The sequence below is a fragment of the Octopus sinensis genome, linkage group LG1 (genome assembly GCF_006345805.1).
Source record: "Octopus sinensis linkage group LG1, ASM634580v1, whole genome shotgun sequence".
NCBI lineage: Eukaryota > Metazoa > Mollusca > Cephalopoda > Octopoda > Octopodidae > Octopus > Octopus sinensis.
In genome coordinates, this window is record NC_042997.1 from 188,840,205 (window position 1) to 188,861,562 (window position 21,358).

At 33.8% G+C, this 21,358-nt stretch overlaps 1 protein-coding gene and 1 non-coding gene across 10 annotated transcripts in view; one reads left to right on the top strand and one right to left on the bottom strand.

Moving 5' to 3' along the window:
• The window catches only part of LOC115219411 (zinc finger MIZ domain-containing protein 1), a 453,289-nt gene extending 446,470 nt beyond the window's left edge, over positions 1-6,819 (bottom strand). For 2 of the 9 annotated variants that reach the window (XM_036507756.1, XM_029789615.2), the window contains exon 1: positions 6,074-6,810. The gene's annotated coding sequence lies outside the window, so the exon portion shown is untranslated. Of the gene's footprint in view, positions 1-6,073 lie in introns of all 9 variants that reach the window. The other 7 variants (XM_029789607.2, XM_029789592.2, XM_029789576.2 and 4 more) reach the window with 7 other exon arrangements.
• A 9,333-nt stretch (positions 6,820-16,152) lies between these two features.
• On the top strand, positions 16,153-16,351 carry LOC115219902. Its single transcript, XR_003882385.1, has one exon. It is a non-coding gene; the product is annotated as a U2 spliceosomal RNA (small nuclear RNA).
• Positions 16,352-21,358: the final 5,007 nt, after the last annotated feature.

Below are 21,358 nucleotides of genomic sequence, written 5' to 3' on the forward strand. Positions count from 1 at the left end.
AAAATATATATATATCATCATTATCATTGTTTCCACTTCCATTTTTCCATGCTTGCATGGTTAGACACAATTCATAAATTGAGGACCAACAACACTGCTTGTGAGGTGGTAACACTTATTTACAACTATCATGCAATGCCAAAACAAGGAGACAGAGGCACACACATGCATGCACACACAACAGGCTTCTTCCAGTTTCCATCAATAAATCCTCTCACAAAGATTTGGTCAGCCCAGGGCTGTAATACAGAACATTTGCCCAAGACACTGAACAGGAACTGAACCTGAAACCATGTGGATTTGGAAACAAACTTTTTAACCATTCAGTCATACTGCCATCCCTCACACCCACATGTACATGTATGTACATGTGGGTGTGAACATGTGTGTGTGTGTGTGTGTGTGTGTGTGTGTGTTTGTACCTCCCTATGTTGACATTGCATGATAGATGCAAACTGCATCACTGTTATATAAGCAGTGTCCAGCTTCCAGGGAAATATTACCTAGCTTGGAAACAGAGGAGAGTTGATGACAGGAAGAGCATCTGGTCATACAAAAATCTGCTTCAAGAAGTTCTGTCTGACCTATGCAAGCATGGAAAAGTGGACAATAAAAAGTTGATGATGAAGATGATGTATATTTACATAAATATATATAAATATAATAAATACATGCATACATTTATATACATAGAAATATATCCATATATTTATTACATATAAATGAATATATATATATTTATATATGTGTGTATTTATGTATGCATAGACATATATAAGATTCTTTATGCATATAAATAATATGCATACAAATATATATAATATATATAATGTACATAAATTGTATGTATAATATATATACACTTGTATATATAATGTATAATTGCATGTATACAATATATAATATAAAAATGTATGTGTATACATATGTACTTAAGTATGCGTATATGAGTGTGTGTGTGTGTGTGCAATTATAATATTGTATACAATACATATATTAGATATCTAAATATATATGCAAATATGTTATATATATATATATATATATATATATATATATATATATATATATATATTATAGGCGCAGGAGTTGTGTGGTAAGTAACTTGCTTACCAACCACATGGTTCTGGGTTCAGTCCACTGCGTGGCATCTTGAGTAAGTGACTTCTACTATAACCGGGTTGACCAAAGCCTTGTGAGTGGATTTAGTAGACGGAAACTGAAAGAAGCCCGTCGTATATGTATGTGTGTGGCAACGGATGGTAGTGTGTTTACGTCCCCGTAACTTAGTGGTTCGGCAAAAAGACACCGATAGAATAAGTACTAGGTTTACAAAGAATAAGTCCTGGGGTCAATTTGTTCGACTAAAGGCGGTGCTCCAGCATGGCCACAGTCAAATGACTGAAACAAGTAAAAGAATATATGTGATATTCATATATGTAAATATATACCAATTCTTGTATATATGCATAATATATACAACTATTATATACATAGATTAATATATATATATATATATATATATATATACTTATATGCATATATATGTATATAAACATGTATTATATATATATATATATATCTTGAGTGGTTCCCATTAAGAATGGATGTAGACACTGGAGCATGATGCAGACTCCTGGCCTGTTGGGTCTTTCAAACTGTCCAACCCATGCCAACATGGAACATGGACGTTAAATGATGATGACGATACACATATCTGCATGTATACACGCACACTTACATAAACAAAAGAATGGTGATAGCTGTATTTGATTAGTTATTTCGTGAACTGTCGACAACATCTATAGGAAGAGTGTGTATAAAATTATTTATTACTCTGTAAAGTTTGAAGTATTGACTTTGAACTGAAACACTCTCCTGATCCTACAGACCACAGTAGATTAGCCGTTACTTTCCCTAAAATAGACATTCTCTGAAGTGGTTACCTGATCAATTAATTAATAACCAAGTAGGCTGCTGGGAACTGGTGGTTACCTCTCTCAGCCAGATTTATACATCTTAACTTCCCTATAATAACTTCGCCAAGTCTAACAATATAATTATAGTAATATGACCCAGTTTCTTTATTTCATTTGTTCTTTTTTTTTTCTTGTATGTATGTATGTTAATTATTTACAGAATACTCCTTAAACTATATCAATGGTGAGAAGAAAAAAGTCTAATACAACAACAAAAACGACACTTCTTGTCTATTTGAATAAATTAAAATATAACAGCTTAGTGGGAAATTAGGAAACTATATCTGCATTCACCTAAAAGAAAAATCAATAACTGTCAAACATCTAGACCAATATCGTATCTGTGATTAAAAATTTAACTGGAACAATAAATAATTCATCTTACATAGAAATAACACAAGTAAACAGCTTTATGCTAGTTTTTGAAAGTTTTAAAGAACAACAAACTAAGATTTCAGAAAAAACACATTATCAACGAGAATATAAATTATTGATTCCTTGTCGCCAGGCGCAATGTCAATTTTCTTAGGGACAGAAATTATAATTGACTGAACTGACAGTATATTATTGATACTTATTTTATCAAATCTGAACACTCAGATCAATGAGGTACTAAATAAACCAAACGCAGTAAGGTGTCGAGACCAATATGTTATTGTCTCTTACCACCTCTAAACAAACCCTATTGCAAACGAACGGGTTGTAAATTCTTCAATTAAAGAAAATCATTACTGAAAATAATAAGAAAAAAAAATGATATAGAATCAATTTGTTTGATTAACCGTTTTAAACACATCATTCTTATTAACTGGCTTAACAAGTCAACTGAGAAGTTGAATGGCAAGAGGTAATACAAGCAATATCAACTGATAGCTGAGAGATCAATAAATCTACTACATAGGTTGTCAATGTCAATCTATCCTAAGTAGATAAATAGAATCATAACTGTGAGTTTACTCCACATAAATAAATATATTGTAGCCAGGCATAAATAACAGAAACGAGTGACAAAATAAAAGAGAAATATAAATTTGGTTATCAGCAGTAGATGTCACAGAATATAATTGGGTATATATTTTGTGCGTATGTGTGTGTATAATCAGATTGATTAAGAAAACAGTGATCAGTTGAGTGCTGTCAATATACTTAGATCTGGCTAACATTTAATAAGATAAGTAGCCAGAAAACTACTAGTTTCCGCAAAATAATAATAATAAATAAACAAATAAATGAATAAGCTCAGCATCACAAAACACACTAATTTGCCTTTATAAATGCCGCGCTTTTGTTCAAATAAAGACTGAAGCCAATTCGTAGCATTTGTGTCAAATGCAGTGCAGGTTAGATTTTATGTATATTGACATAACGTAAACACTTTCACACAGAGAGAGAAAAAAAGGCATAACAAATGTGGTGCATGGTTGGTAGTTTACGAATTTATATAGAAAAAAATACTCTTCAAACATATCTCTGAAATATCATTTTAAACTAGATGAACGATAATCATCGTAAACGCCTTCACTGGTTTAAAGTGTATATAAATAATATAAGTCTTTAGCTTTCACAAAATACATACTATTTAATGCAAATAAGCTAGTATTTTCGGGAAAGCTAGTATTTTCAAGAAAATTATTACAGGAATTTGTAAAACGTATATTTTTTAATGATAATCATAGTATCAAAGATGTTATTATAGTGACATATTATAATAGCACCTCCGAACAAAATCGTTTACAAAAAAATGTTCAGTTTTCTTAATACATGAACAGAAAACAGAATTCTTCATCTGTTTGTAGTATAAAATTCTGATGTGAAATTAAACTTTTTCGTAGCGTGTTCATAAACTTTCTAGGTTTTCATTACATTTGAAATATATTTTCAAAACAAGTGATGACACGAGTAACAGAGCGGACAAAACGAAAGTGAATAAAAAAAGTGAGTGGAGGTACCACAATATAAGAAAGGTTGAATCCATAACTAAAACGGTAGGCATCAAGCTTTATTGACAATTACAGAGCTAAAATCATTCACAGAAAAGGTTTTCCTTCATGCAATACTTGTTCTACGAAACAGAATGCTTAGCATAAGTTTAACCGGCACTTACAAGAAACTGGATTGAACCTCATTCCTCTGAGTATAAGAGGCACTTTTGGATGACAAAATATCTGTCCGGTTATTATAGTAACCGAATTTTTAAGGTAATGAGGGAGAATAAGATTAGCTTGCTTGTCTTGAATCTTAACAGTTTGAGTTAAAGCTGACAAAATCCATTCTAAAAGACAACAATATTTGCCACTTCATTAGATTTTCAGGAATTATAAATGTGCATAAAAACGATACCCAATCAAATGAACTTTATGCAAAGGTGTATGTATGTATGTATATATATATATATATATATATACTTGCATGTATGCATATATATACTCCTTCCCTATATATATATATATATTATATATATATATATACACCCATATATCGATATCCATAGACTCTCTCTCTCTCTGTCTCTCCCGCTATATATATATATATATATATATATATATATATATATATATAATTATTATAATAATATTAGGGAGTATATATATATATTATATGTACACATACCCATTTACATACTTGTATATACGTGAAAAGGAAACGAACCTGTATGTGTGTATATATATGTGTGTGTGCAGACATATACATACGTTCATAAATGTAATTATATATACATATTTAATACCCATATATTCGCACGCACATACCCACATATGCATACATAAATATATATATATATACACACACATACCCACATAATTATCATACAATCATATATACATACATATATATATATATATATATATATATATATATACATATATATATATATATATACATATATATATATACATATATATATATGTATGTATGTATAATGCATTCCCCCTAATATCCTAGCTAAGATAATGATAATGATTAGCATGAAATGAGCAGTTCTGATTTATAAGAGACCCATGGAATTAATTATATTAGCGACTCAAATGAAGAGTCACTGCTGTCAATATGAAAAAGGGATCGGAATACAACAATAATATGGGAAAGTGTAACTGAAATATTAAAGCTAACATTTATTTCATTTATCGATGAAAGGCGCGAAAATAAATGATGAAATGTAATTTGTCTGGTATTTTTTATAAACACGGTATTTTTTGCGGTTGCAAGGTATATAATAAATAATAATAATAATAGTAATAATACGGGAATTTTTATGTCAAGCAATATAAAAACATCTGACAATAGGAGTTGTGATCTGTAGAGGAGAAGAAAAAAAAGTGGATCGTTATTGTTTGTCCTGGTCTTAAATCATAAAAGAGTAAATACAGGAAGGTATCCCACGGAAACAGTAAATAAAATTTGGATAGAAGTTTTTCGGGTGTGTTTGTCCCGCCATCAATAAACATGAGAAAGGGAAGAGGCCGTTTTAAAGAAGGGATGATGATGATAAATGATGATAAATGATGGTGATAATAATAATAACAGTTATCGTAATATGATAAGAACAGTTATGATAATAATAATAATAATAATAATGATATAATAAAGATGATGGTAATGATGGTGATGATGATGATAAAAATTAATAGCAGTAATGATATATATATAAAGACGGTGATGATAATAATATATCTATTTAAGGGAGCAGACAGAAAAAAAAGGTCTCAGTGAAAACTGTCAGCGATGGGGACATTGAAGAGGCTAAAACGATTTAGTAGACACGATTTAATAAGAAGATAGGATCGTTATGTATGTATGTATGTATGTATGTATATATAAAAAAAAGATAACACAAAAGTATGGATCCCGATGATAGCTGAACAACAATCTAAAACGACTTTATTGTTAGCAAGGGAAATGATATGATGAAGGGCACAAGTCCATATATACATATATATATATGTGTATATATATATATGTGTGTATATATATATATATGTGTATATATGTGTGGTATTATTTTTTGAGATCATCATCATCATCATTTGTTTAAAAGCATTTTTTTAAAAATCATCAACAAAGCGAAATAATTTTTCTTTAAAAAAACAACTCACCAATTTGTTGCAAATTTCAGAAATCTCTTCTTTCTAGGTTTATTATTATTATAATATTTTTTTATTATTATTATTCCTAGGCAACACAACACATTGACCAGAATCCAAAACTGTTATTTGTAAAAACTCCGGTGTGGAAAATTACTCACTGCTTTTAAAAAGCCAGAAGATATATATATATGTATGTATGTGTATATATATATACTATGAAGGGAAAAAAAAGCTGTTCAGGTTTAAAACCCTAAAAGATTTATCCGGCATTTAAACTCCGTTATATTATATTTTTCAGAACTGTTCCACATCCATCGTCCAATTCACAGTCAATTTTTGTTTTGTTTTTATTTTGTGCTTTTTTTCCTCTCTCTCTCTCTCACTCTGTCTCTTTTTCTTTCTTTCTCTCTCACTCTCTTTGTATCTCTCTCTCTCGCTCTCTCTCTTTCCCCCCGACGAAGCTAATTAAGTAAACCAGCAGCAGAAGAAGAAGCAGTCAATAGCAACCATTATTATTATATTACCAGCGTTCGACAATTTAGTACTCTTCTTACGGGTTTTCAGTTGACGTGAAACAATAACACGCGTTCGGAAATGAATGAACGAATAGAGGGAATAGAGAAAACCTGTTCGAAATGAATAAACGAATAAATGAATAAACTGAGGGAATAAATTTTTTTTTGTCTGTTATTGTCGATTGTTTTCCGTTTTTTTTTTTTTCCTCCTGATTATTTTTTAACTAAGAAAGAATACACGAATAAGAGATCTACCGAACGAGTTGCAGTGGATGACGAAAAATAGAGAAAGACAGAGCGGGATAAAGAGATGAGAAGAAAGAGAAGAGAATATATGAGAATGAAGAGACAAAAAGAGTGAAGGAGCGGGAGTTGTGAGTAAGAAAAAGAGGGTTGACAGTAACAGTGAGTAAGAGGAAGACAATTGAAAAATGAGGGGGTGAGAAGGTTGTGCATAAGAAAGGACAGGTTAAAAACGAACGAGAGAGGGGTGAGTTATTCGAGAGTAATGATTTAGAATGAGAGTTACGGAGAGAGAGCTGCGAGTGATGATGAGTGAGAGAGAGAGACGTAATTGTAAAGGAAGAGGAGGGTCAAGAATAGACGGAGAAAGTGTTGAGTTAAAAAAGGGAGGGAGCTGAGAGAGAAAAAAGAGGATTATGAATAAATAAGAGAGGGTTAAAAGTTAAACAGAGAGGAGCATAAAAGTAAGAGAGGAAGTAGTGAATGGCGGCCTCTGTTGACTGCTGCGGTCTCAGCTGAAATATATCACAGCTTCTAATGATAGTCGTCGCACTATGACTTACTGAGAACTACACACGCACAAGGCTATATCCATCTACTAATTCAGTCATAGGCTTTTCTCTCTTTTTGTGTGTTCAAATGTTTTTTTCATAGTCTTTAAGTAAACATAAGTTTATTGAGAGACTGACCGCACACAATTTAGTCGTTTTTTTTCTTCCTTCTCATATTTTCATAATCCTTTCTCTTGGAAAATATTTGACTACAGATAATTACATAGTTTATAAAGAAAAAAATATTATACTTGGTTGAACAAGCCTTAATTCATTTAAATTAAAAGCAAATGACAATGAATTTTTTGCCACAAGGACAAAATAATAGCAATAATAAAATAATATACAACCTTTTTTTTGAAAAAAAAGTTGTAAGATAGTATTTCATACTTTCAAATCTATTCTTTTAGCATTATTAATTATCCCTATGCCATCATTTTTTTAATTAGTTTTAATTGGAAGAAGCAAAAACTGATTTTTGTTTATTTATTTATTTATATTTGTTACAGTGATAATAATTATTTAAAGTCTAGATTTAATTATTAGTTTCATTTCATGGTCGAAATTAGCAACTTAATTTACTCTGCTTATATTTTTCACAATACACACTCCTTTAATATACACATAAGCGCTTGTGTGTGTATATATATATATATATATATATATATGTATGTATATATAAAGATAATTAGCATCCAGTAATTGGTTCTTTTATGAATGTATTTTTTGTTAGTTATTTGTTTTTTCTCGAAAAGCTTTCATTTATAATTATTATCATTATTATATTTGTATTATATAAATATAATATATGTATATATATATATATATATATATATCAGTCGCTTTGAGAACTGCCAAGCAAGCTTGCTACTTGCTATATTTCGTTGTTGCTGCTGCTGTTTGACTGAGGCCAATTAAACTTACTAGAAAGCCATCAAGCCGTCAAATAGAATGAGATGGAAATTAAAGAAAAAATAAAAAATAGAAAAATATATCTCAGAAGTGGCGGCTTTGTTACTTCAAACAAGAAACATTTGAATGACACACACTCACATCCATCTATCTCTCTAAAACATAGGCACTGAATGATACACACACACATACATACTCACACACAAACATATATATACATATATCTTTCAGCTTTTACTTGTTCCAGGCCTTAGTCTGTGGCCAAGCTGGGGCACCGCCTACACGAACGCAGATATCTTAGCGTACATAAACATGCAGAGATGTGCCGCACTCGCCCGTATAGAACATACGTATTAATCGAGGCACTCACGAAAGACACACAAAAAGGGAATACATATACACACTCATATAAACAAGGCTGCAGCAAACACACACACATAGAATCTAAACAACACCTCGATAAGACGGACGAACGAACACACACACACACATGTAATCATACACAAACACATTCATCGGCAATATATATACACGCGTATGTATGTATGTGCGTGTGTGTATATATATATATATGAGAGAGAGAGAGATGATTCTAGACAATCATCTACATCACACACAAAGAAAAAATTTAAACTATTCTTCCAAATATTTCGTCCAAACTAGACTGTTTTATCTCTGATTATTTTAATCTTGTTTCAATTCATCTTTTCTGTTTCTTTTCTTTTAGTCATCTATATTCGCTCATTTGTTTATATATTTATTTTATATATATCCTATGTGTGTGTGTGTGCATGTATATATATATATGTATGTGTGTGCATGTATATATATATATATATATATATATATATATATATGTGTGTGTGTTTGTGTGTGCGTGTATAAATGTAATGTATATGTGTGCACATGTATGTGTGTGTATGTTTATATAGATATATATATATGCGTGTGTGTATGTATGTATATATATATATATAATTATTATTATTAAGTCAAAAGATCTGATCTGATGATTTTCGTGAAGATTCCTCCTACTCTTTCCTATTTCACGTCTTACTGTTTCCTCCTCCTCTTCCTCCTACTCCCACTATCACTGCCACCGCTTCGCCGCCTCCACTTTGCTCGCCGCCACCCGAAAACTAGGAAGAAAAGAAAGAAAAAATAGATTAACAGAAGAAATCAGTTTTGAGTATGTTTATCAGATAACAGGATGGGATTTTTGTTATCGGAGAAGGAGAGAGAAAAAGAGTGAGAGCCTGGGTGGTAGAGTGGTATATAGAGTGATATAGAGAGCTATTGCCTGCTTTAAAGACGTAATAGTAGTTGGGTTGAGATGATGTCTTGTTGGTGGTTGGTTGGTGCGCGCCTCTTCTTGGCAAAGGCTCGGCCAAGTCACGAGAAAGAAATTAACAGAAACCAAAAGCATCTCTTTCTCTTCGATTATTATTATTATTATTATAAAGTTTTTACCTCATTCCAGTATGCATTCGTTTCAATTATGTGTCTATGTGCGTGCGTGTGTGTGTGTGCATGATTGTTAAGGGTGGGGGTATATCTGTGCCGTATATATGTGTGTACGAGAAAATGCAAAACACGCACACACAGACACAATATACACAGCTATCAAGAAAGTTGAGTTTATTTAGTAAGATAATACATTGTATAGAAAGATATATATGTATACAGATATATATCTATATTGTGTATGTGTGTGTGTCTATAGATACAAGTATTGATACACACGAAGTACGGAGGTTTAAGCCAGCTATAGATAGATTCATACATACATTCATGGATACATAGATGTAGATATTTAATACAGTACATATTTATAGACATTGCAGAGTGTGTACATTCTTAAATAGGTTATATGTACTGTAAATGCATGAGAGAGAGAGGAAGTTATATTCATAAATAGACTGTGTACAGTGAATAGGTACATACCTAAGAGACTATATATATATGTATGTACATATATATGTGTGTATGAATAGACGCGCTTATATATATATATACGGTAAATTTATATCGTATATAGACGCATACTCACATACGTAGATACACACACAAATATGTATATATATGTATGCATATATATGTGTATATATATATATATATATAATATATATATATATATATATATATATATATATAGTCGCTTTCGTTATACAATAACAATGAATAAAACTAAATTTGTCTATAGAAAGATATACAGATTATATATATATACATACATATATATGAGAGAGAGAGAGAGAAAATAATATATGAATATTAAATATATATTATATGTATATTCAATTGTCTGCGCGCGTGTGTAATCCGTGTCGTTAAAGTAGGCATAAATTCGCATCATTAATGTTGATTTTTCACGTTAAATATTCATGATTTCAAATTGACTGGTGTTTTGGTACACAACAACTAATGAAAAATTTTAATTATTATTTACCCCTCCTATCTAATGTCTGACATTTTAATAGCGTTTGTTTAATTATGACAATTAACTAGAGGTGAGGAAATCGTGTGTATTGCCAACTTATTAAAATAACTACTTTAAAAAAAATCTAGTAGTTCCTAACTAATTAACCCTTTTAATTGTTTTATTATAATTAAAGAGCGGTGGCGTTGGCTACGACAGTAGACAGCCGGAATAAATATAATCAAGTATTTTGCTTTTTAACCCACTACCTTCCGTGTTCGAATCCTGCTTGGTGTAGGATTTCTTTTCCTCACACCCAATTCAATAAAGTAAGTACCAGTTATATTTTGGTATCGAATCAATCGACCACACTCCTACATAAGTTGGCCTCGTACCTAGTCGAAAAGAAATCAGTGTTATGGGTCAGTAGTGTTGGTGCGTTACTAGCGACTGGTGCAAGACCGCGCGGCTCTATTATTACTACTTTTTTTCCCCTTTGAAATTTTGCGCTTTGGGCAACTGCTCCTGTGACCCCGCCTACGCTATACTACTATTAAAAGTTTGCAGGTCTTTCTTTTCTCCTGGATAAACAAAAGAAAAAGGTGGAGAGTTAAAAGAAATCAAGAATACCGGTCTTTGTTACTGTTTCAAATTCTCTCAGCATCGATTTTTTTTTCATGAACTTCGGTCATTTTCATCCGATCAACAAAAAGTCAAAATTATTAAAAACTAAAAATTCATGGATTTTTAAGAAACAAAAGTGGTGAGAGAAAAACTACACTTCTACATATCGAGATCTGATCGAATAGACCTCTAAATGAAAGAAACTGCAGCCGCCGTAACCATCCCTTCTTATGGTTATATAAAACTAGATTATCTAAAATACGCTTTCTTAATTAAGGATGATTGAGAGTGATATGTGGGAGATTTGGCTGCTATTTCTAACAGACAAATCATTACGTAAGCTGTCCCTTGTGGATTTAGAAAGCTGTTGTTTTTCAGTTGTCATTGATCTTAATCACTGTGTGTGATATAAGCTTGAATGGTGGGGGAACAAGAGGCGCGGTTACGTAATTCATGCAAATAGATATACATCTAAGTACTCTTAAACACTTTTTTTCTATGTTATACGCTTATTAATAGGAATGCATTTACAACTATGCCCTTCGCATAGATTACACGCATTAATGTCTTGTAAGAGAGCGCAAGCACCATAATTTACGGAAGTTAAACTCCTGTCGAAAAATGTTCAACGCTGAAGTTGATAAGATGCCAAACAACTATCTGAGAAATCTGTAGTTTCTATCATCCCTCAAATGTCAGTTCTCCTACTCTACAAGTAGGTACTATAAGATTGTATAATTCGTTGCACTATAATTCATTAATTTACATCGAGTCCAGTTCTTCCCATCAGAGAAGTCACGGGCAATAGATGAGTATTATATCGAAGACGTTTGTCTCGTCCAATTAACCCAAGAAAGTTTTAAGTTGTGATTCAGTGAATTACACCAGTCCATAAAGGTTTCTTGTACTTTTTTCTTATTGTATTTTCCAGCATACGAGTCGAATTTTTCAGACCAAAATTTACGGCCACAAATGGTAGGTCGACTTATACACCAAGGCACCTTCGGGGGTCTTGGAAAGGCAGTGATTGTTTGAATGTTTACACTTTCTTGATTTGTATGCCAGAAAATACGGTAATCATTCCCGCTAAGCCAAAACAATAACTCATTTTCAATTCCAAAAGCATAAAGGCCATTGCATCCTTTCCTCTTTGCTTTATCTCAAGTCAGTAAGAGTGATCATTTGTCAATGTATGACTATCTCAAAGTACAAAAGATCAAGCATTTAATTCAGTTTACTGTGTTGTGAAGCTTATAGTTATATATGTCTATATTCCAATGTGTGGTTACATAGATATACACATACAATCTGTCTGTAGTCAGTGTTTAGTAGTGAGTGATACAACAGCTATAGATATGGCGGTTTGCAGAACAGTTCTTATGGAATTTCTTTGCAAACTCAGATTATAAAATATTAAAATTTTCCAAATTGTTCAATGTTCTTGAGATTGGATGGTGTTGTTCACATAACTGGATTGTTATCATTAAACAATGTGGCATGAATAAATCTAATAAATGTTTATGTGTGTGTGTGTATGTATATAATCATCATCATCATCATCATTTAACGTCCGTTTTCCATGCTAGCATGGGTTGGATGGTTCGACCAGGGTCTGGGAAGCCAGGAGGCTGCACCAGGCTCCAGTCTGATCTGGCAGTGTTTCTACAGCTGGATGCCCTTCCTAACACCAACCACTCCATGAGTGTAGTGGGTGCTTTTTACATGCCACCAGCACAGGTGCCAGGGGAGGCAGGTAACGGCCATGATCGGTTGGTGCTTTTTACGTGCCACCAGCATGGAAGCCAGTCAAGGCGGCGCTGACATATATATATATAGAGAGAGAGAGAGAGGAAAGAGGCACATGTTTTTTTAAAAATGAAGGAAATCTAAAACACAAGAGAATAGCTGTAAAAATAGCTTAGGAAAAAGTGGCTAGCAAGCCACTGCAGAGAAATGAGCTCTGTACCTCCCAAATTCTAGTCATTATATTGGCAACTAAAGTGAGATCGCAGCCACACATGTCTGGCTCTGTTAAGAATACCCCTGATGCATTGGCAATATGATATGCTTGAGAAGACCTACTGAGTCAAGTAAAACCAATATCGTTGCTGGGGCTGGGGCTGGGCCCCTGACTGGCTCCTGTGTTGGTGGCACATAAAAAGTACCATCCGAATGTGGGCAATGCCAGGTCTGCCTGACTGGCTCTCATGCCAATGGTAAGTAAAAAGCACCAACCAGACTGGCTCCCATGCCGGTGGCATGTAATAAACATGATCTGAACGTGGTCAATGCCAGGTCCGCCTGACTGGCTCCCATGCTGGTGACATGTAAAAAACACCAACCGATCGTGACTGATGCCAGTATCCCCTGACTGGCTCCTGTGCTGGTGGCACAAAAAATGCACCATCCAAATGTGATCGTTGCCTGACCTGTGCTGGTGGCATGTAAAAAGCACCCATTACACTCTTGGAGTGGTTGTTGTTAGGAAGGACATCCAGTTGTAGAAACTTTGCCAGATCAGATTGGAGCCTGGTACAGCCACTGGATCTCCAGACCTCAGTCAGACCGTCCAGCCCATGCCAGCATGGAAAACGGATGTTAATCAATGATGATGATAATATATAATATATATGGGTGCTGGTTTAGCTGCATGGTAAGAAAGTGGCTTCCCAAAGACATGGTTCCAGGTTCAGTACCATTGCACAGCACCTTAGGCAAGTGTCTTCTATTGAAGCCTTAGGCTGGCCAAAAGGTTGTGAGCGGATTTGGTAGATGGAAACTCACAGAAGCCTGACATATGTATGTATATGTATGTATATGCATGTACATATATATATATGTATATATATATATATGTATGTGTGTGTATATATATATATGTATATATATATATATTTATATGTGTATATATATATATATATGTTTATATATATACACATACATATACACACACACACATGTATATAAAAATACAATAAGATATTATAATAATAAATACATTATATAAGTGGAGCTATAGCAATTAAAAACGAAAAAGGCAGAATACATAAATAAGGGTGCAAATAGCACCTGCAATTGCTAGAAATAAGAGCTAAAATATATAACTCGAATAGCCACACAAAATCACCAACCTCATGAGATGCTCAAGGGACTGCAAGCAGCAAGCCATAACATCTTTCCCCAGCAAAATAAAACTTGCAGAATGAAGTAATTTGATAACAACCTGTCATATGATTTTGAAAGGTAACCAATAAGGTTTCATTTCTCCTCAGGGGAATCTACAGTTTACTCCAAGTTAAAAAGATAGCTTGCTTCCAATTAACCGATGAGAGGGGGAAAAAAACCATTGAATAGTGAGCATTAAAATTCAAAATGGTTTGGTTGTATATAAAAATACAATAAGATATTATAACAATAAATATATTATAACATATGTGGCTATAGCAATTAAAAACCAGAAAGGTAGAATAGCACTGGTCTGACCAATAAGTATCTGGACTGTTGCCATAGTAACGAAGCTAGAACACACAGAGTAAAGCTACCTGGCACAGGTTGTCCATGAACTCTGCTTTAATGTTCTAGCTTACTTCCGCTGTTTACAACAGTGCTTAGAAGGAAGATGTGTAGTGTGTGATCATCGCATTGACCATGATAAAGCTGAGTAGAGAATCTGCACCAAATTTTGCCAAAAGCTTAGCAATACCTGCTCAAAGGCCTACACAAAGTTTTCAATAAGTTTTAATTGGTCTTGACACAATCAAGGAGATCTTGTTCAACTAACTACTGAAATAGTTAGGTGGGCAATAACTAACCATCATTAACCCATTACCCCAATGCCTGCCAAATAACCATCAGGAAAACAAATGACTTGACAGCCTGTAAAGCTTACTTATTTCTTAAAATTCAGTTATGTGTTCAACATACTTCCTACTATGCATTACTAACCTACTTACAATTACTTCCAACCACAAACAGATGATACTAGTTACTGTTCATTCCTCCTTAACTTTCCAGGCACAGGCCTAATCTGTGTGTAACTGAGACAACTTAAACAAGACTTGAATTGATTCTATGAATCAAAGAACTGGATCTTTACCTTTTGACCTACAGATTTAAAAAATAATTTTTTGTAACTAAACACTTTCAAACTGGTAGAATGCGTCATATAAAGCATGTTTTACTCTTAGCATTTTTGAGAAAAACTTATATTTACGAAGTTATTTCATGTTAAAGTTCTCGTATTTTGGTAATTTCAACGAATCAATGACGTGTATTCAGCTGAATAAAATTACAAGAATAAAATTATAAGAACTTTAACGTGAAATAACTTCGTAAATATAAGTTTTTCTCAAAAATGCTAAGAGTAAAAGATGTTTTATATGACACATTCAACCAGTGTCCGAAGTTTGAAAGTGTTTAGTTACAAAAAGTTATTTTTTAAATCTGTAGGTCAAAAGGTAAAGATCCAAGGGTCTTGACATACTCTACACTGATCATACTACACTTGCTATGGAAACAACCTCGCCCTATATAGTCTCCTTACCCATGAACAATACCTAACTGAATCTCTCAATCAATGAACTTTTGTCATCTGTCAAAGATGGTCTGAGTTTCTGGACCTAGAAAGTTCCTATCCCAAGGTGTAGACGTTTTATCATTTATCTTTTACTTGTTTCAGTCTTTGAACAGTGGCCATGCTGAGGCACCACCTTGAAGGGTTTAGTAAAAAAAAAATTGACACCAGTACTTATTTTTAAACCTGATATTTATTCTATTGGTCTCTTTTTTTGCCAAACTGCTAAGTTACTGGGATATAAGCAAATCAACTCTTGTTCCCAAATGTTGGTGGGAGACAAAGACCAACAAAGTGTAGTATCTGTTCTTATCAGCTTAATATCTGATACGGTCCCTATTTGGGGCCATCAATATTTAAGTGATTTTTAGAAGGAGGCTAAGGGCTTGCTCCACCTTTGCCACGGATTGGCCTGGTATTGCAGTGTTTCTAGGATTCAGCGCATCTCCCACCCAGCACACAACCGGCCCCAGCCCATTCAAAGTACCTTGGATCGCAGGACGGCCAGCAGTGCTTACCTTGGATCGTGGGGCGACCTGCTGTGCTTGAGGAGACCTATTGAGTCAAGTACATCAACATCAAAATAAAAATCAAATGGAATTGTAGTTGTGATACCCATGCTGGTGGCATGTAAAAAGCACCAATCGATTGTGGCTGTTTCCAGCCTCCTCTGGCCCCTGTGCCAGTGGAACGTAAAAAGCACCCACTACACTCACAGAGTGGTTGGCATTAGGAAGGGCATCCAGCTGTAGAAACACTGCCAGATCAGAAGAGTCTGGTGCAGCCTTCTGGGTTCCCAGACCCCGGTTGAACCGTCCAACTCATGCTCGCATGGAAAACAGATATTAAACAATTATGATGATATATATATATATACACACACACACAGACATATACATATATATACATGTACACGTACACAAACACACACATACACACACACACACACATGTAAACTGACACTCTGTTGGTTACAACAAGTGTTCCAATTGATCCAATCAATGGAACAGCTTGCTCATGAAACTAACAAAACTAACATACAAAATTACAGGCACAACTCATTTTTGCAAGCTGAATGGACTGAAGTAAAGTGTCTTGCTTAAGGACACAATGTGCCACTAGGAATCGAACTCATGACCTCTTCATCATGAACTGAATACCCTAACCACCAAGCCACTTGCTTTCACATATACATACACATACATATATTTTTGATGGACTTCTTTCAGTTTCCATCTACCATATCCACTCACAAGGCTTTGGCCAGGTTGGGATTAAAGTGGGAGACACTTGTGCAAAGTGCCATGCAGTGGGACTAAACCCAGTCTGCCATACTGGACTGTTGTTATCTTATCAACTTCAAAAGGATAAAGCTCAAAGGTGACCTCAGTAACATTTGAACTTACTGCAAAATATTTTGTCTAGCATTCTAACAACTTTGCAAATTCACAAAATTCACAAGTTGCTGCAGATAAGCATTAAACCTCACAATCTTTAATGAGCACTTCTGGTGAGCTCCCATATAACATCACTAAATTTGCATCTTAAAGTTAAGCTTCCCTTTTGGAACCTTTTTAACTTGATAAGTTTTGATCTTCTCTAAAGCTCAGAGCAGCCAACATTATAGTACTGATTACATATTTGGAATGGTGTTATTCATCATCATCATCATCATCATCCTCGTTTAACATCCGCTTTCCATGCTAGCATGGGTTGGATGATTTGACTGAGGACTGGCGAACCAGATGGCTGCACCAGGCTCCAATCTTGATCTGGCAGAGTTTCTACTGCTTGATACCCTTCCTAACGCCAACCTCTCCGAGAGTGTAGTGGGTGCTTTTACATGCCACTGGCACAGGGTCCAATCAGGCGGTACTGGCAATGACCTCGCTCAAATGTTTTTTCACGTGCCACCAGCACAAGTACCAGTAAGGTAACACTGGTAATGATCACGCTTGAATGGTACCTTTTATGGGCCACAGGCACGGAAGCCAATTAGCTGTTCTGGCAATGATCACACTTGGATAGTGCTCTTAGCACCCCACTAGCATGGGGTACAAATCCCAGTAAGGCAACGCTGGTAACAGTCACACTCGAATTGTGCCTTTTACATACCACTGGCACGGAAGCCAGTTAGCTGCTCTGGCAATGATCACGCTCGGATGGTGCTCTTGGCGCCCCACGAGCAGGGATGCCAGTCATCAAATTTGATTTCGATTTCACTTGCCTCAACAGGTCTTCGCAATATTGATTTCAAATTTTGGCACAAGGCCAGCAAGTTCAAGGGAGGTAGGAAGTTGATTATATTGACCCCAGTGCTCAACTGGTACTCATTTTATCAACCCCCAAAAAGTGAAAGGTAAAGTTGACCTCAGTGGAATGAACTCAGAACATAAAGATGGATGTAATGCCACTAAGCATTTTGCTTGCCATGCTCATGATTCTACCGGCTAGCCACCTTACTTTTACACAATATTACACTCCAAAACATCCTAGACCATAAACATTTAGTTGACTCACTCTGCAACGTGTAACCACTGGCTCACACATACACTATTTCTTCTCTTGAATCTTTACATTTTGACCTACAGATTTAAAAAATATTTTTTTGTAACTAAACACTTTAAAACTTCGGACACTGGTAGAATATGTCATATAAAACATCTTTTACTCTTAGCATTTTTGAGAAAACTTATATTTACGAAGTTATTTCACGTTAAAGTTGTCCTATTTTGGTAATTTCAACCAATCAATGATGTGTATTCAGCTGAATAAAATTACTGCTGTTGTTTGTCAACAAGAACTTCCGGCGGTGTATATTTTGTTTGTCACTGTTGTTTATGACAACCCTAACCCTAACCCTAAAACCTTAAAGCTAATAAAACCAGTACAAATGCACGAATGATGTCATAAATAACAGTGGCAAACGAAAAATACACTGCCAATAGTTGTTGTTGACAAACAACGGCAGCAATTTTATTCAGCTGAATACACGTCATTGATTGGTTAAAATTACCGAAATAGAACAACTTTAACGTGAAATAACTTCATAAATATAAGTTTTTCTCAAAAATGCTAAGAGTAAAACATACTTTATATGACACATTCTACCAGTGTCTGAAGTTTGAAAGTGTTTAGTTACAAAAAATTATTTTTTAAATATGTAGGTCAAAAGGTAAAGATCCTTTCACTCCACTATTTCTACATTGATCTTTACTCTTCTGAATTAGCAAATGCATACAACCTATGCCTTTATGCATCCAATGTCTCTGTTTTTTCTCTACTCATCAACCGTACTGTATTGTGTCTCTCAACATATACGCCTGATATAAACATTTTCTGCTCCCTTCCCAGAACAATGCACTTCTAAAATTCTTTCTCCACCCATATTTTCTCTCACTAATTTTAACTCTTAACTTCTTGTAAGATGTGTGTGCATGTATGTGCTTGTGTGTGTGTACATACATACATACAATTATTATTACCCCTACCTGCATCAAAGACCTTGAAGCACTTCAGGAAAAAGCAGCAGATATTCCAAAAAATCTTCTAATAACTTATTCTGCTACATTACTAATTAATGGTCCTTTGTATTGGAGAATTTTGGCAAAATTAATGTTGTATTACATAACAACAAATTTTTTTTATTATTATATGGGATATGAAAATCATTTGTAGAAAAGTCACTAACCTAAGCACTTGCATTGCTGTTGTTTCACTAACTGCTTATTATTAAGTCTACCAAATAGATCAGTAAGATTAGTGAGATTACTATAGGTCAGCATTTCTTAACTGTTTTTTTACCAGTGAACACCTTTGATTCCTATTTTACTCAGATGGACCCTCCCAGCCATTCAATGTTTAAAAAATCGTAATATATTTTTATAATTAGATATCGTTAGGAATTGTATAAAAGAAACTGTTAAAATATTTTGTGTATAAATTTTAAGAGTAATATTTTATATGGACACCCAAGAGCCATATGGACCCCAGTTGAGAATCACTGCTACAGATCTTAAAATGTTAGAACTCAACATATTGAGAAATTACATTAGTGACACTGCATTTCTATACGGTGCCATTTCTTAGGATAAAGCAAAGCTGGTAGCTGTCAGGATTTAATGAAAGAATTACAATAGAGTCTGTGTAAAAGTAGAGAAGTCAATGCAAATAGTATGTGAAGTAATGTGTAGTGGAAACAAGTAACTTTCTAAAAATCTGTACAAAAGGAAGAATAGATTCTGCATTAAAATAAAACAATATGGAAAAACTTATCATTCAAAGAGAAGAATTCCTGAATTTTAGACCTGGTTGCCAATAGTTCAAGACAATGTGCTATATCAGATATAAAAATAGAATTGTGTAGTAGAATGTGTTTGGACTAAATTCAAATTCAACAGTAGCTCAAAGCTAATTATGTTTTTGCTCTAAAATAAGTCCAAGTGTCTTTGAAATCTCAGATTTAGCAATGTTAAGAATATAAGGTTTCTAAGAGTTTGCTTTATAATGAATAGAGCACTTTTATTTTGGAATTATACAAGAGAGGTGTCAGGTATTCATTAACCCTTTTGTTACCATATTTCTGTTGAAATACACTGCCTTTGGTTCACTTAATTTTGAAAATAATAAAGAATTTAGAGAAATAACAATTGTCATGTTGAAGCCACTGCTTGGAACATAAATTAACATGAAATTTTCATGTAAGGTCTTAATTTAGATCACTTTAAAAAAGCGAATTTGTATCATAGAATCAAGAGTAGTCTCAAGTGGGTTGCCACCAAACTGATTAAAGATCAAAGAGAAAAATCCTGGACTGAACAAATGTTTGATGAAGGCGTTCATATTTGCGATGCTTAAGATTTCAGATTTACATGTTTGGAGATGTATGTCATGAGAAAAGAAGTGAACACAAACAATAGCAATTGATGGAGATAAGCTAGAAAGCTGTGAATCCAACATATCCTTTGGATTTAAAAAAAGAAATTTTATTACCGTAAATCCTCGAGTATAATCCACATTTTTTTCCCAAAATTTAAAGGTCAAAATCCCTAGTGCGTACTATATACAAGGTTAAAAATGAAAAATATCTTTAAGCAATGTCTGAGTCTCTATTTGCTGTCCAGCAATGCTTATTCAGACGCATTTTGTAATGTCAGGCGCAAAAATACCTCAAGCTAAGCCTGAAAGCAATGAAGTCATAAAAGAATCATCCATAACTTGCAATAATATTACTGTTGTTACTGTTATTTCTTTATTTTCTGCAAACAAAATGCACAAAAAAGCTACACGTTTGCATTATGTTATATATATAATAATAATAAAGGATGTTACTGTATACATTTTTACAAACCAAGGACGTTATAATAACCTCCTTGACTCAAGTTAGAAAAGAGGTGCATTTTACACACACGGTTTAGGTTTTTCAGAGGTACATCCCCCTAAAATTCCCCTGTGTAT